This window comes from Triticum dicoccoides, chromosome 7B (genome assembly GCF_002162155.2).
Source record: "Triticum dicoccoides isolate Atlit2015 ecotype Zavitan chromosome 7B, WEW_v2.0, whole genome shotgun sequence".
Lineage (NCBI taxonomy): Eukaryota > Viridiplantae > Streptophyta > Magnoliopsida > Poales > Poaceae > Triticum > Triticum dicoccoides.
In genome coordinates this window covers 158,257-171,534 of record NC_041393.1, presented here as the reverse complement: position 1 = coordinate 171,534, position 13,278 = coordinate 158,257, and positions in this window count along the sequence as shown.

Below are 13,278 nucleotides of genomic sequence, written 5' to 3'. Positions count from 1 at the left end.
AATCCATAGGGTATAAATGTTTACATTGGTAAACAATTTTTGTATTTACTAAATGGTTTCAATATAATACACATGTAAACAAGTGGATATTTTAAAATCACGTGAACATTTTTTTAATTAGTTATTTTATTTGTACGCATAATATTTATAATACATAAATATTGGAAATTTATTTTTATTACTGTGATTATAATTTTACAAATTTCTATAAAAAAAACTAACATGTGCAAAATGGGCTGCAGCCGATTTGAAACCCACGAACGTGTTCCTTTACAAAATAATAAGCACCGTCATCATTACTAGAGATAAAAAATACAGTTGTGGAGTGGGTAGCACAACCAGTCCCAAGCGTGAGGGCGGTAATTCAAATTCCCATGGCGTTGATTTTTCCTTCGTGCCGATATGCGGGGCCTACTAGTCATAGATATTTATACTCTCTTTGTTTTTATTTACTCGGCATATTAGATTTGACCTAAATTAAACTGTATAAAGTTGGACCAAGTTTATCTAAAACAATCTAAACTTTCACAGTAAAAAAATATATAGTATGCAAATATATTGAATGATGATTCTAACTGTATTGATTTGTTACTGTAGATGCTAATATTGTTTTTGTAAACTTGGTCAACGTTTAGAAATTTTGACTAGAGACAAAACTCAAGGGTAAATGGACCGTCGTCAGTCTCATCGCCAAATTCCCCAACAAAAAAAAGGCCAAATTAAGTAGTCAATTAATTAGGAGTGTCGGTTTGATTGCGTAGCGGCGGCGGCGATGGAGCAGATGCCCACTGATTAATTAGCCAGGCCGCCTAGCAAAAAAATTATAGGGGTGTTTGTTTCTAAGGACCTTTTTATGTATGGATTAAAAAAAGTCTCTCTTAAATTTTTTTTTTATCAAACGATAGGGACTTTTAGAGACTAAACTAGACATTTGGGACTAAATGAAGAAGACTCTCAAAGAGAGTCTTTTTGGGACTTTTCCAACAATGCCCCTCCATGCACCCATTGGCCCGTCCCCTATGGTGTTGTTTGATTGTTATCTTTCTATATACTAGGGGCAACATGGTCATTTAATAACCTCTAGAAAGGGACTAAGGATATTTTAGTCTCTGAAAACAAACAGGGAAAGACTTTTTAGGGACTAGGGACTTTTTAGTTGGGACTAGAAAAAGCCCTAGGACTTATGAACCAAACAGGGTCTAGGAGTGTCAGTTTGATTGCATACCGGCAGCGGCGATGAAGCAGATGCCCACTGATTAATTAGCCAGGCCGCCTAGCAAAGCAATTATATATAGATGAAAGAAGTATACAAATCACCCTCAAATCTACTCTTTGAGATACATACCCCCCTAAACTCAAAACCGGGATAAATAACACCCTGAAATTACTCAAACCGGGTTAATAACCCCTTAGCGGTTTATATGTAATCTGGAGTGGTTTATGTGCGCCCATAATTCTGATTAGGCGCTGACTGGGCAGAGAATGCTGAGTAGGCCAGTGTGGGTCTGCACCAGGATCGCAACCCCCAACAAACCCCAATCTCCATCTCGTCTCCGCCTTTCTTTCCTTTCTTGGCCGCCGCCGCCCGCCATGGTGCACTACAAGCAGCCGCGCAGGAGGCCCGGCGTCCTCGGGAACGGGGGCCGCGCGCGCGCCGGGGGCGGGGCCGAGGCCATGGCGGCAAGGGCGCCCGCGTCGTCGAACCCCGGCTACATGAGGCCGAGCAACAGCTCCGGCGCCAGGGCCGGCCGGGAGGTTGCTGCGGCGACCTCCACTCACGCCGCGCAGCCGATGGGGGCCAAGGCGGTGCTCGTTGGGAGCACGCCGTGCGCGGCCAGGTAGCTGGGGCACCGCGCATGCCAGTACGCCTACTGTTGAGTATATATGTTATGTGCATATTGTGTATTGGGCCCGCCTCCTAGTTCCTTGTATAGTTGAAGTCCGTGGCTCACCTTTGTACATTATATATACGTGCCTATGCACGAGAGCAATACATCGTGCAATTCACATAATCTACATGGTATCAGTTTTTAGGTTCTAAACTTAGTCTTCCGCTGCCGCCGCCGCGCACCTCCTCACGCGCCGCCGCCACCACGCCGCCGCCGCTCGTGCACACCTCCTGCGCCGGCCGCCGCCGCTCCTCCTTGCCGCCGCGCGTCCCCTTCCTCCCGCGCCGCCGCATCCATCCACAGGCCGCCACTCCCTTCGAGCCGCCCGCCTGCTTCCCTCCCGCGCCGCCGCACCCGTACTGCCGCCACAGCTCACACTTGCTAGCCGCGCCTTGCATCGCTAGGCAATCCCCCGCATCGCCAGCTCCATGTGAAGACCTAGTCAAACCATTGGGCATTAGTACCAGTACTTTTAGTACGTGAGCAATTCCACAAATCAACTCGTTCTTTGAGATCCTATTGCTTTCTCAAGTCCTCCGTGTAGCATCGCGTCGCCCGCTTGCTAGCTTCGCCTCGCCCGCCATACGGCTCGTCACCCGCCATGCAGCAAGGCGCGTTGCCCGCGGGGCCAGCAGCGCCTACAGCTTTATACGGCGCCATGCAGCCCGCGATGCAACCAGGCGCGTCGCCCACGGGGCCATACACCTCGTCACTCGCCATGCAGCAAGGCACGTCATCAGCAATGGCGTCAACCGGACCGTCCGCCGCCGCTACTGCCATCCCGCCGCCGGCACCCTCTGTCACGGCTCCGCCGCCGGCGCTCTTCAGCCAGTCCGTTGTCGCCCCGCCGCCGGCGCCCTCCGGTGCGGCTCCCCACGCACCTGTTCCCACGTACGGGGCGTACGGAGCTTCACCCGCGTACGGGTCTTCCGGGTATTGGTGGGGGTCTCAGCGGGCCAGCAGGTTTTTTTCGGCGGATCATCCGGCCTACCTGGCACCGCAATTGCCTCAGGGGCTACTATCCACACCGTATGGGCCTCCCGCCCCTCCCACACCTCATGCATACTACGCGGCTCTGCAGCCGTATGGAGAGTACCCACCGCCGCAGCTAAGCGGCGATTACGGCTTCCCCATGGCGCCTCCGTCTCCCTCACCGACTGTCGGTGTCAAAACCGGCGGATCTCGGGTAGGGGGTCCCGATCTGTGCATCTAGGCCGGATGGTAACAGGAGGCAGGGAACACGAAGTTTTACCCAGGTTCGGGCCCTCTCGATGGAGGTAAAACCCTACGTCCTGCTTGATTAATATTGATGGTATGGGCATTACAAGAGTTGATCTACCACGAGATCGGAGAGGCTAAACCTAGAAGCTAGCCTATGGTATGATTGTTGATGTGTATGTTGTCCTACGGACTAAAACCCTTCGGTTTATATAGACACCAGATAGGGTTAGGGTTACATCGAGTCGGTTACAATGTTAGGAGATCTTCATATCCGTATCGCCAAGCTTGTCTTCCACGCCAAGGAAAAGTCCCTTCCGGACACGGGACGGAGTCTTCAATCTTGTATCTTCATAGTCCTGGAGTCCGGCTGAAGGTATAGTCCGGCCATCCGGACACCCCCTAATCCAAGACTCCCTCAGTAGCCCCTGAACCAGGCTTCAATGACGACGAGTCCGACGCGCAAATTGTCTTCGGCATTGCAAGGCGGGTTCCTCCTCCAAGTACTTCATAGAAGATTTTGAACACAAAAGTAGTGTCCGGCTCTGCAAAATAAGTTTCCACATATTGCCATAGAGAGAATAATATTTACACAAATCTAATCTGCCGACGCACTCCGTAGTGTGACATCACACCACGACCAAGCTTTTATACAAGCCGTTTTACTGTCCCATCTCAGCGCGTTATGCGAGGCGGTTTCCTTGGCACGTCTTGTTAAAGCAGAGACCGTGTCCCCTTATTCCGGGATTCTCATCAATACGGGCGTGGGTAACCCAACCGCGCCTTTGATTACGGCGCTTGGGAGATAAGCGAGTTTTACCAGGCTGGTGGGGACATGTAGTTGCGTCCACCCATATAAGGGGATAAGGATCCACCTTTTCACCTACGCCCTCTTCCTCCTTCGCCTATCCATTCTTGCGCACTCGAGCTCCAGCGCCCAAGTCCGCACTCCTCACCTCAACCTTCTCCAGCCATGTCCGGAGCGGGAGGCAAGTGGATGGTCTCCTCCGTCATGGAAGGACACATCAAAAAGCTGAGGCAGGCCGGATATCTGGCTAGCGACATCGCGCACCGGCTTCCCGAAACGGGGCAGCTCATCCCCACTCCCAAGCCCCATGAGAGGGTAGTACTCCTCCCCCATTTCCTCCGCGGACTGGGCTTCTCTCTGCATCCATTTGTCTGGGGGCTCATGTTCTACTACGGCCTGGATTTCCACGATCTGGCCCCGAATTTTGTCCTCAACATCTCGGCGTTTATCGTCGTGTGCGAGGCTTTCCTCCGCATCCTCCCCCATTTCGGCCTATGGCTCAAGACCTTCAACGTCAAGCCAAAGGTGGTGCGCGGCAACCAAGCGAAGTGCGGAGGTGCCATGGTTGGCAAGATGGCCAACGTCCTATGGCTCGAGGGCTCCTTTGTGGAGACCCTGAAGGGGTAGCAATCGGGGTGGTTCTACATCACCGAGCCGCGCGACGCCGAATGGGTCGCACCCCCTGAGTTCCGGTCCGGACCCCCAACGCGGCTCACGTCCTGGAAAGAGACGGGCCTGTCGTGGGGTAGCAAAAAGGAGGTGACCGGACTACAAACATGCATCCAATCCCTAGTGAACAAGCAGCTCATGCTTGTCAATGTAGTCCAGGTTATGCTCATCTACTTGATCCTCCCGTGCCAACAACGGGCTTTTAACCCGTGGGAGTTTGATCCGGTGCGGCACCAAACTCTGAGGAGGCTCTTCAACACGACGTACGAAGATGCCTGGAAGGTGCTCTTCAAAGGCGCCGAGGCTCCCGCATCTGCCGCCGAGGATTGCGGATACGGCGCGCAGCGTCACGCTAGCGCGGTAAGTTTTTTGTACCTTTTACAGGGCACTAGTTTTTCATAGTTCAACTCTGTGCGGGATCTAAGCTCCCTTGCCTTTGACAGGATTGGCAGGCGAAGTCCGGGCAGATCAACTGTCCAGCTCCTTTGCCCGAAGGCCCAACGGACGCTCAATTGGCGAAGCTGCTAGTTCCGGCACCCTATGTGGTGCCGGAGAAGAAGGCCGCGAAAAAGGCCGTGGGGACTCGAAAGAGTGCCCGGCGCCAGGAGGCGTCGGATCCATCATCCGAAGGTTCCGAGGCGCACTCCTCCCACGAAGATGAGGAGGAGGAAGAAGAGACCCCACCCCCTCCAACGGGGGAAGGGAAGAAAAGGAAGGCCGCCCCAACTGGGGAGGCCGAAGGGTCCAAGAAGGGGAGAATCCCTCCTTCGGACTACCCCACCAACGCTGACGACGGTGAAGAGGAGTGGCCACCCAGGGCCAAGCCCCTGGCGAAATCGTAAGTATCTGGATACCGGAGTGATTTCATAGTATTCGTTTATTGCATAGCTTTCCCTTATGTCGAATATGTTTATGCAGCCCACCCAAAGACCGGCTCGACGCGTCGTCGAGCGGCTCACTGGACTCGTCGGACGTGAACTCGCTACCGACGGCTTCCTCCCCCCGCCCTACGGACGACACCGAAGTGTTGTCCCAACAGGGTCCAATCCGGGAGGAGGTGGTCCTGGAGGCGCCGCAAGGTGACCTCCCGGACTCCGGGAGTAAAGGGGACGAAACCCCCCAGGGCTCCAAGTCCGGCCCTAGGCCGGACACCGCTCCGGAACCTTCAAAGGTTCCAGAGTCCAGCGGAGAACCTCCTTCCAAGAGGAGCAAACCCACCGCAACGGCGATCTCCGTCCAACCGGAGGCGCCGGACAATATGTTGGAGGCGCTCCAAGGCGCCTCCATCGACGAGGGGCACCACACTATTATGAGTGTGGTGATCCAGATGGTTCAGTCCGCCAAGAGCGGACTGACTGAAGCTTGTACAAGCCTTTTAACAGGCTTTGAGGTAAGTAAAGAATGTGTAAATAACATTACCGCATAGACAGTAGCCCCTGATGCTCTGTTTGGCGTTCGGAAAGAAAAGCCGAATAGAGGATCAAAATAAAAAATCGCAGGAGTCTAAAAAGAGTCAATATGCGTGTGCAGGCTTCCCTGCTGGCGTCCGCCGCACTGACTGCGGAAGTGGACGTGCTAAAGCAGAACCTCGAGCGGTCCGAGCAAGAGCTCGGATGTGCCAAGAAGCAGCTCGAGGACAATGAAAGTAAGAAATACCTTATGTAAATAAAATATATGTATATATAAAAAGGTGCAATTGCAAAAAATGACAGGATTATCGTGGCTATTGTAGGGGCCACGTCTGAGGTGGCGACCCTGAAGCAAGCGCTGCTCGAGGCCGAGAATAGGTCGGCCGCGGAGCGCATTGAGCGAGAAAAGTATGAGGCCGAGGTTGGCAAGGTGCGGCAAGAGCTGCAGGCTCTCATGGAAAAACATGAGAGTTTGGAGCGTGACTCAAGGACGCGAGCGTCCGAGCTCGCTGCGGCTACTGAAAGTGCCAAGTCTGCCAAGGCCGAATCCCAGAAGACCCTCCAGGAGTTGGATGAGGTGAAGAAGATAGCGGCGGGTAAGGCATTCTTTATGCAAAGTAAACACATAAGCGTGAGTTACTTGTTACTTACCCGAATCCGGAGTTCTCCAGGTGTGTTCGCAGACCTTCCCCGGAGTGTATCTGATGCCACCGCATTCTATCGAGCTGAGGAGGGCAGCTCGACGGAGAAGGTGTTCTGGTCTCAGTACGCTGAGGCCGAACACCCCGTGCCCCTGAGCGACCAGTTGAAGCAACTGGTCGAGCTCCACAAGGCGGCCGAGCAGGCCATGAAGGGCCTCATAGTTCAGCTGTGGCCTGGAGAGGCTCAGCCTGGGAGCTATGTCGGGCTAGTGCGACGGCTGGTGGTGGCCTGTCCCAGGCTCGAAGTCATCAAGCACTCCGTCTGCATTGAAGGTGCCCGTAGGGCCCTTGCCCATGCGAAGGTGCACTGGGGCAAGCTGGATGCTGAGAAGCTTGTGAAGGACGGGCCACCGCCGGGGAAAGAGCATCGTAAGCCCGGAAATTATTATAAGGATGTTCTGAAGGGTGCCCGCCTTGTGGCGGAGGAATGTTCTATGGATGTAATTTTTGAGTAAAACTCGCTCGTTTTGTCCTGTGCGCTGAAAACTTGTTCATATGCGCTTAGGCAATGCTGTTTGAATTTAAAATATTACCTTCTGTGCGGCTGTTTATCAATACTGAGAGATGGCGAGTCGTCGGCTTCTGCCCCCTTGCCGCTAGTTCTGGGGTGTTCGGGGATAAACCTGGGTGCTCTTTTTCCCATATTTGGGTCCTTCGAGGCAGGCGCTCAGTGATGAAGCTATGTACCTAGGGTAGGGGCACGGACCTGTCCAAAGAGCCCTACCCAAGGACATCCCTAGAAGAAGTCACCTTTCAATCGACTTGAAGGTATCCCACTCGATGGGTTCAAGACACTCGACCAAGAAGCTATCACTCGACCATGAAGCCAACCACTCGACTGCCAGGAGACCTAAAGTCACTCCGCAGGCAAACGGTCGGCTATTAAGTAGTCTTTATGGTCATTATAGCACTTTATTAGGGGTGTTACCAGTAACGCCCAACCTTAAATGTACCTTAAACCCTGCATCACTGAGGGCAGGATAGGGTCGGCGAACTCTATATAAGCCACCCCCCTCCTCAGTATGAAGGGTTCGCACCCCTGTTATTCACACACGCATAATTGAATCGACCGCCTCCGGGCACCGAGACGTAGGGCTGTTACTTCCTCTGAGAAGGGCCTGAACTCGTAATCCTCGTGTGCTTACAACTCCTCCATAGCTAAGATCTAGCCTCTCCATACACACCCCCCTACATCACTGTCAGAGTTAGAACCACGACAGTTGGCGCCCACCGTGGGGCAGGAATCTTAGCGCCTAGTTGGAGAAGTTGCGATCTTTTCCGATCCCTTTGATCATGGTTTCTTGCGGAGTTTTGGTGGAGGGCCGCGAGATCCATCTCGGCGCGCTCACGTTCATCGCCGACGACTCCGCCTGGCTTCAGGAGGCACCACTCGACCTCGACGCGCTCCCCGTCCACGGTGCGACGCACTTCCGCGCATGCATTCGTGGCGTCCTCCTGCGGCAGCCGTCGACCCAGTATCAGTCGGCCCCCGTGTCGTCTCCCCGCCCTGTCTCCCACCGGCGCAAGCGCTCCGGCCGGTCGAGACTTTGGAGGTGGGTGAGGCATGCCGTGGCCCGCCAGTCGGCAGCCCCGCAAGTCGCGGCAATCGAGCCCGATGAATCCCTCTACGGCCTGTTCGACCTGTCGACTGGCTCCGCGGGGACCGCATCCGAGTGCGACAGCAGCGACCCGGCGGCTGAGGTTCTGGCGGTCGATGGGACACACAGTCCTCCCAGTTTCCCTCGCACCGATGGAGGCGCGGGTGGAGGCAACCTGTCGCATCCCCATGATGAATATCTCCCCGAACCTCTCACGTCAGTGCAGCGAGAGGAGCTTCGCCGCTGGAACATGGATGCACTCCACACTCCTATCATCGGAGAAACCCCCGAGGCCCGAGCCTTGGAGGACGCGCGCTTGGCTAACTTGGCCGAGTGCACTCGACTGGAGAATCTCCAGCGAATACTCGACGAGCAAGCGCGTCAGCGGGCTCCCGAGTCCAGTCGACGTCAGCTCTTCCCGCCTACGCAGGTATATCGAACCCCAATTCAGAATTTGGCAGCCGCGGCCCGTATAGCGGAATCGATTCAGCCCTCCCAGTCGGAGGCTGGCAGGGGCTTGTTGCAAATCAGAGCGTTGCTCCGGGCGGCGGGAAACTAGAATTCCGCCGTTTCTCAGTCGCGGAATAGGATCCACAGTCGATTCGTTGCAACAGATACAGTCCAGTCGGCTCACAGCCCGAGATCGCCCCCGAGGCGCGAGGGACGTGGTGACTGGCATGATCAGTACAGGAGGAATGAGCAGTATGATCACCGATTCGATCGTGATGATCGACGTCGAGTGCCAACCCCTCCCCCGAGGAGTGGGTCGTATGCGCCTCGATGGCAAGATGACAGACGCCCTCATAGTGTTGGGCAGAGGATTCCAGTCGACCCCAGGGACCCAGGCTTTGTTGCGAGATCCATCCTCGTTCAAGGTTTGGTTGACAGGAACATAGCTCATCGAGAAGGCCACAACAGAGATGCGCCTGCCAGCAGCAAAGTACATGCTTCAGGGCCAGAGTGTTTCAGTCGAGCCATCAGAGCCGCAGTGATTCCTTCCAACTTCAGGCTGGCGACTGGAGTCAGCAAGTTCACCGGTGAATCCAAACCTGACACTTGGCTCGAAGATTACCAAGTGGCTGTACAGATTGGCGGTGGCAATGATGAGGTGGCCATGAAGCATTTGCCTCTCATGTTAGAGGGCTTAGCCAGAGCGTGGCTAAATCAGTTGGCACCCAGCAGCATCTACACTTGGGAGGACCTCTCCCGAGTGTTTGTCACAACCTTTGAAGGAACCTGCAAGCGACCTGCAGGCCTTACAGAGTTGCGGTCCTGCGTGCAGAAACCGAATGAAACACTGAGGGATTACATCCAGAGGTGGATCACATTGCATCACACGGTTGAGAATGTGCCAGACCATCAAGCAGTTTGTGCCTTCAAGGAAGGCGTTAAATACAGAGAATTGAATCTGAAGTTCGGACGAACTGGAGAAATGTCTCTGAATCAGATGATGGAGATTGCCACCAAATACGCTAATGGTGAAGACGAAGATCGACTCCGGAGCGGCAAGCACAAGGCAGTCGCCCAAGAAACCGGAGGGAACTCCAGTCGGAAACAGAAGCGGAAGGCCGAGCCAGCCGCCCCTGGGGAGGCCCTGGCCGTAACCTAGGTAAACTTCAAGGGAAAACCCAAGGGCCCCTGGAAGCCCAAGAAAGTAAAGGATCAAGATGGAAATGATGTTTTGGATCTGCCATGTCACATCCACACCAAGAAAGATGAAGAGGGTAATTTTATTTACCCAAAGCATACCACTCGACAGTGTCGGCTCCTAATCCAGTAGTTTCAAGGCAAACAGTCCAAGGACAAGGAAAAAGAGTCGGACAGAATTGAGGACAAGGAAGACAGTGACGATGGTACCCCCAAGTCAATTCCACCCTGATGATTTTTGCTGATGTCGAAAGCAAAAGTCGACTAAAAGTCATTAACCGTGAAGTGAATATGGTTGCCCCGGCAACACCCAGCTACCTGAAGCGGTCTCAGACTGCCATCACGTTCGACCAGTCCGATCACCCTGCGCACATTGCCACCCCTGGGAGGCAAGCTCTGGTGGTCGATCCAATTGTCGAAGGCACTCGACTGACCAAAGTCCTGATGGATGGTGGCAGCGGCCTGAACATACTGTATGCAGAAACATTGAAAGGGATGGGCATTCCGATGTCCAGGCTCAGTGCCAGCAACATGAGTTTCCATGGAGTCATTCCTGGAAAGAAAGCCGAGTCACTCGGCCAGATTGCTCTCGATGTGGTTTTCGGTGATTCAAAGAATTACCGCAAGGAAAAGTTGACATTTGAGATTGTGGACTTCCAAAGTGCTTATTGTTGGGGAACATTGCAGAAAACAAAAATTTTCCTACGGTTTCACCAAGATCTATCTATGAGTTCATCTAGCAACGAGTGATTAGATGCATCTACATACCTTGTAGATCGCGAGCGAAAGCATTCAAAGAACGGGGATGATGTAGTCGAACACGACGTGATCCAAATCACCGAAGATCTTAGCACCGAACGGACGATGCCTCCGCGTTCAACACACGTACGGGATGGGAGACGACTCCTCCTTCTTGATCCAGCAAGGGGGGGAGAGGTTGATGAAGATCCAGCAGCACGACGGCGTGGTGGTGGATGCAGGGCGTCACAGTAGCAGGGCTTCGCCTATACTACGCGAGAGAGACGTAACGGGGAGAGAGGGAGGCGCCAGGGGCTGGTGTGTCAAGTCCCTCCTCTCCCCCACTATATATAGGAGGGCCAAGGGGGGGTGGTGCGCCAGCCTAGGAGATCCAATCTCCTAGGTGCGGCGGCCAGGAGAGGTTTCCCTCCCCCCCCCCCAAGGCACTTAGGGGTGCCTTCCACTAGTGGGACTCCTCCCATATGGAAACCCTAGGCACATGGGCCTATAGGGGCTGGTGCCCTTGTCCCATATAGGCCAAGGCTCACCCCTTATAGCCCATGTGGACCCCCGGGGCAGGTGGCCCCACCCTGTGGGCCCCCGGGACCCCTCCGGTGGTCCCGGTACAATACCGATAACCCCGAAACTTGTCCCGATGGCCGAAACAGCACTTCCTATATATAATTCTTTACCTCTGGACCATTCCGGAACTCCTCGTGATGTCCGGGATCTCATCCGGGACTCCGAACAACATTCGGGTTACTGCATATACATATCTTCACAACCCTAGCGTCACTGAACCTTAAGTGTGTAGACCCTACGGGTTCGGGAGACATGCAGACATGACCGAGACGACTCTCCGGTCAATAACCAACAGCGGGATCTGGATACCCATGTTGGCTCCCACATGCTCCACGATGATCTCATCGGATGAACCACGATGTCGAGGATTAATCAACCCCGTATACAATTCCCTTTGTCAATCGGTATGTTACTTGCCCGAGACTCGATCGTTGGTATCCCAATACCTTGTTCAATCTCGTTACCGGCAAGTCACTTTACTCGTACCGTAATGCATGATCCCGTGACCAACCACTTGGTCACCTTGAGCTCATAATGATGACGCATTACCAAGTGGGCCCAGTGATACCTCTCCTTTATATGGAGTGAAAAATCCCAGTCTCGATCCGTGACAACCCAACAAACACTTTCGGAGATACCTGTAGTGCACCTTTATAGTCACCCTGTTACGTTGTGACGTTTGGTACACCCAAAGCATTCCTACGGTATCCGAGAGTTACACGATCTCATGGTCAAAGGAAAAGATACTTGACATCGGAAAAGCTCTAGCAAACGAACTACACGATCTTTGTGCTATGCTTAGGATTGGGTCTTGTCCATCACATCATTCTCCTAATGATGTGATCCCGTTATCAATGACATCCAATGTCCATAGCCAGGAAACCATGACTATCTGTTGATCAACGAGCTAGTCAACTAGAGGCTTACTAGGGACATATTATGGTCTATGTATTCACACGTGTATTACGATTTCCGGATAATACAGTTATAGCATGAATAAAGACAATTATCATGAACAAAGAAATATAATAATAATGCTTTTATTATTGCCTCTAGGGCATATTTCCAACAGTCTCCCACTTGCACTAGAGTCAATAATCTAGTTACATTGTGATGAATCGAACACCCATGGAATTCTGGTGTTGATCATGTTTTGCCCTAGGGAGAGGTTTAGTCAACGGATCTGCTACATTCAGGTCCGTATGTACTTTACAAATCTCTATGTCTCCATTTTGAACATTTTCACGAATGGAGTTGAAGCGACGCTTGATGTGCCTTGTCTTCTTGTGAAACCTGGGCTCCTTGGCAAGTGCAATAGCTCCAGTGTTGTCACAAAAGAGTTTGATTGGCCCCGACGCATTGGGTATGACTCCTAGGTCGGTGATGAACTCCTTCACCCATATTGCTTCATGTGCTGCCTCCGAGGCTGCCATGTACTCCGCTTCACATGTAGATCCCGCCACGACGCTCTGTTTGTAGCTGCACCAGCTCACTGCTCCACCATTCAACATATACACGTATCCGGTTTGTGACTTAGAGTCATCCAGATCTGTGTCGAAGCTAGTGTCGACGTAACCCTTTACGACGAGCTCTTCGTCACCTCCATAAACGAGAAACATTTCCTTAGTCCTTTTCAGGTACTTCAGGATATTCTTGACCGCTATCCAGTGTTCCTTGCCGGGATTACTTTGGTACCTTCCTACCAAACTTACGGCAAGGTTTACATCAGGTCTGGTACACAGCATGGCATACATAATAGAACCTATGGCTGATGCATAGGGGATGACGCTCATCTCTTCTATATCTTCTGCCGTGGTCGGACATTGAGCTGAGCTCAATTTCACACCTTGCAAAACAGGCAAGAACCCTTTCTTTGACTGATCCATTTTGAACTTCTTCAAAATCTTATCAAGGTATGTGCTTTGTGAAAGACCTATGAGGCGTCTTGATCTATCTCTATAAATCTTGATGCCTAATATATAAGCAGCTTCTCCAAGGTCCTTCATTGAAAAACTCTTA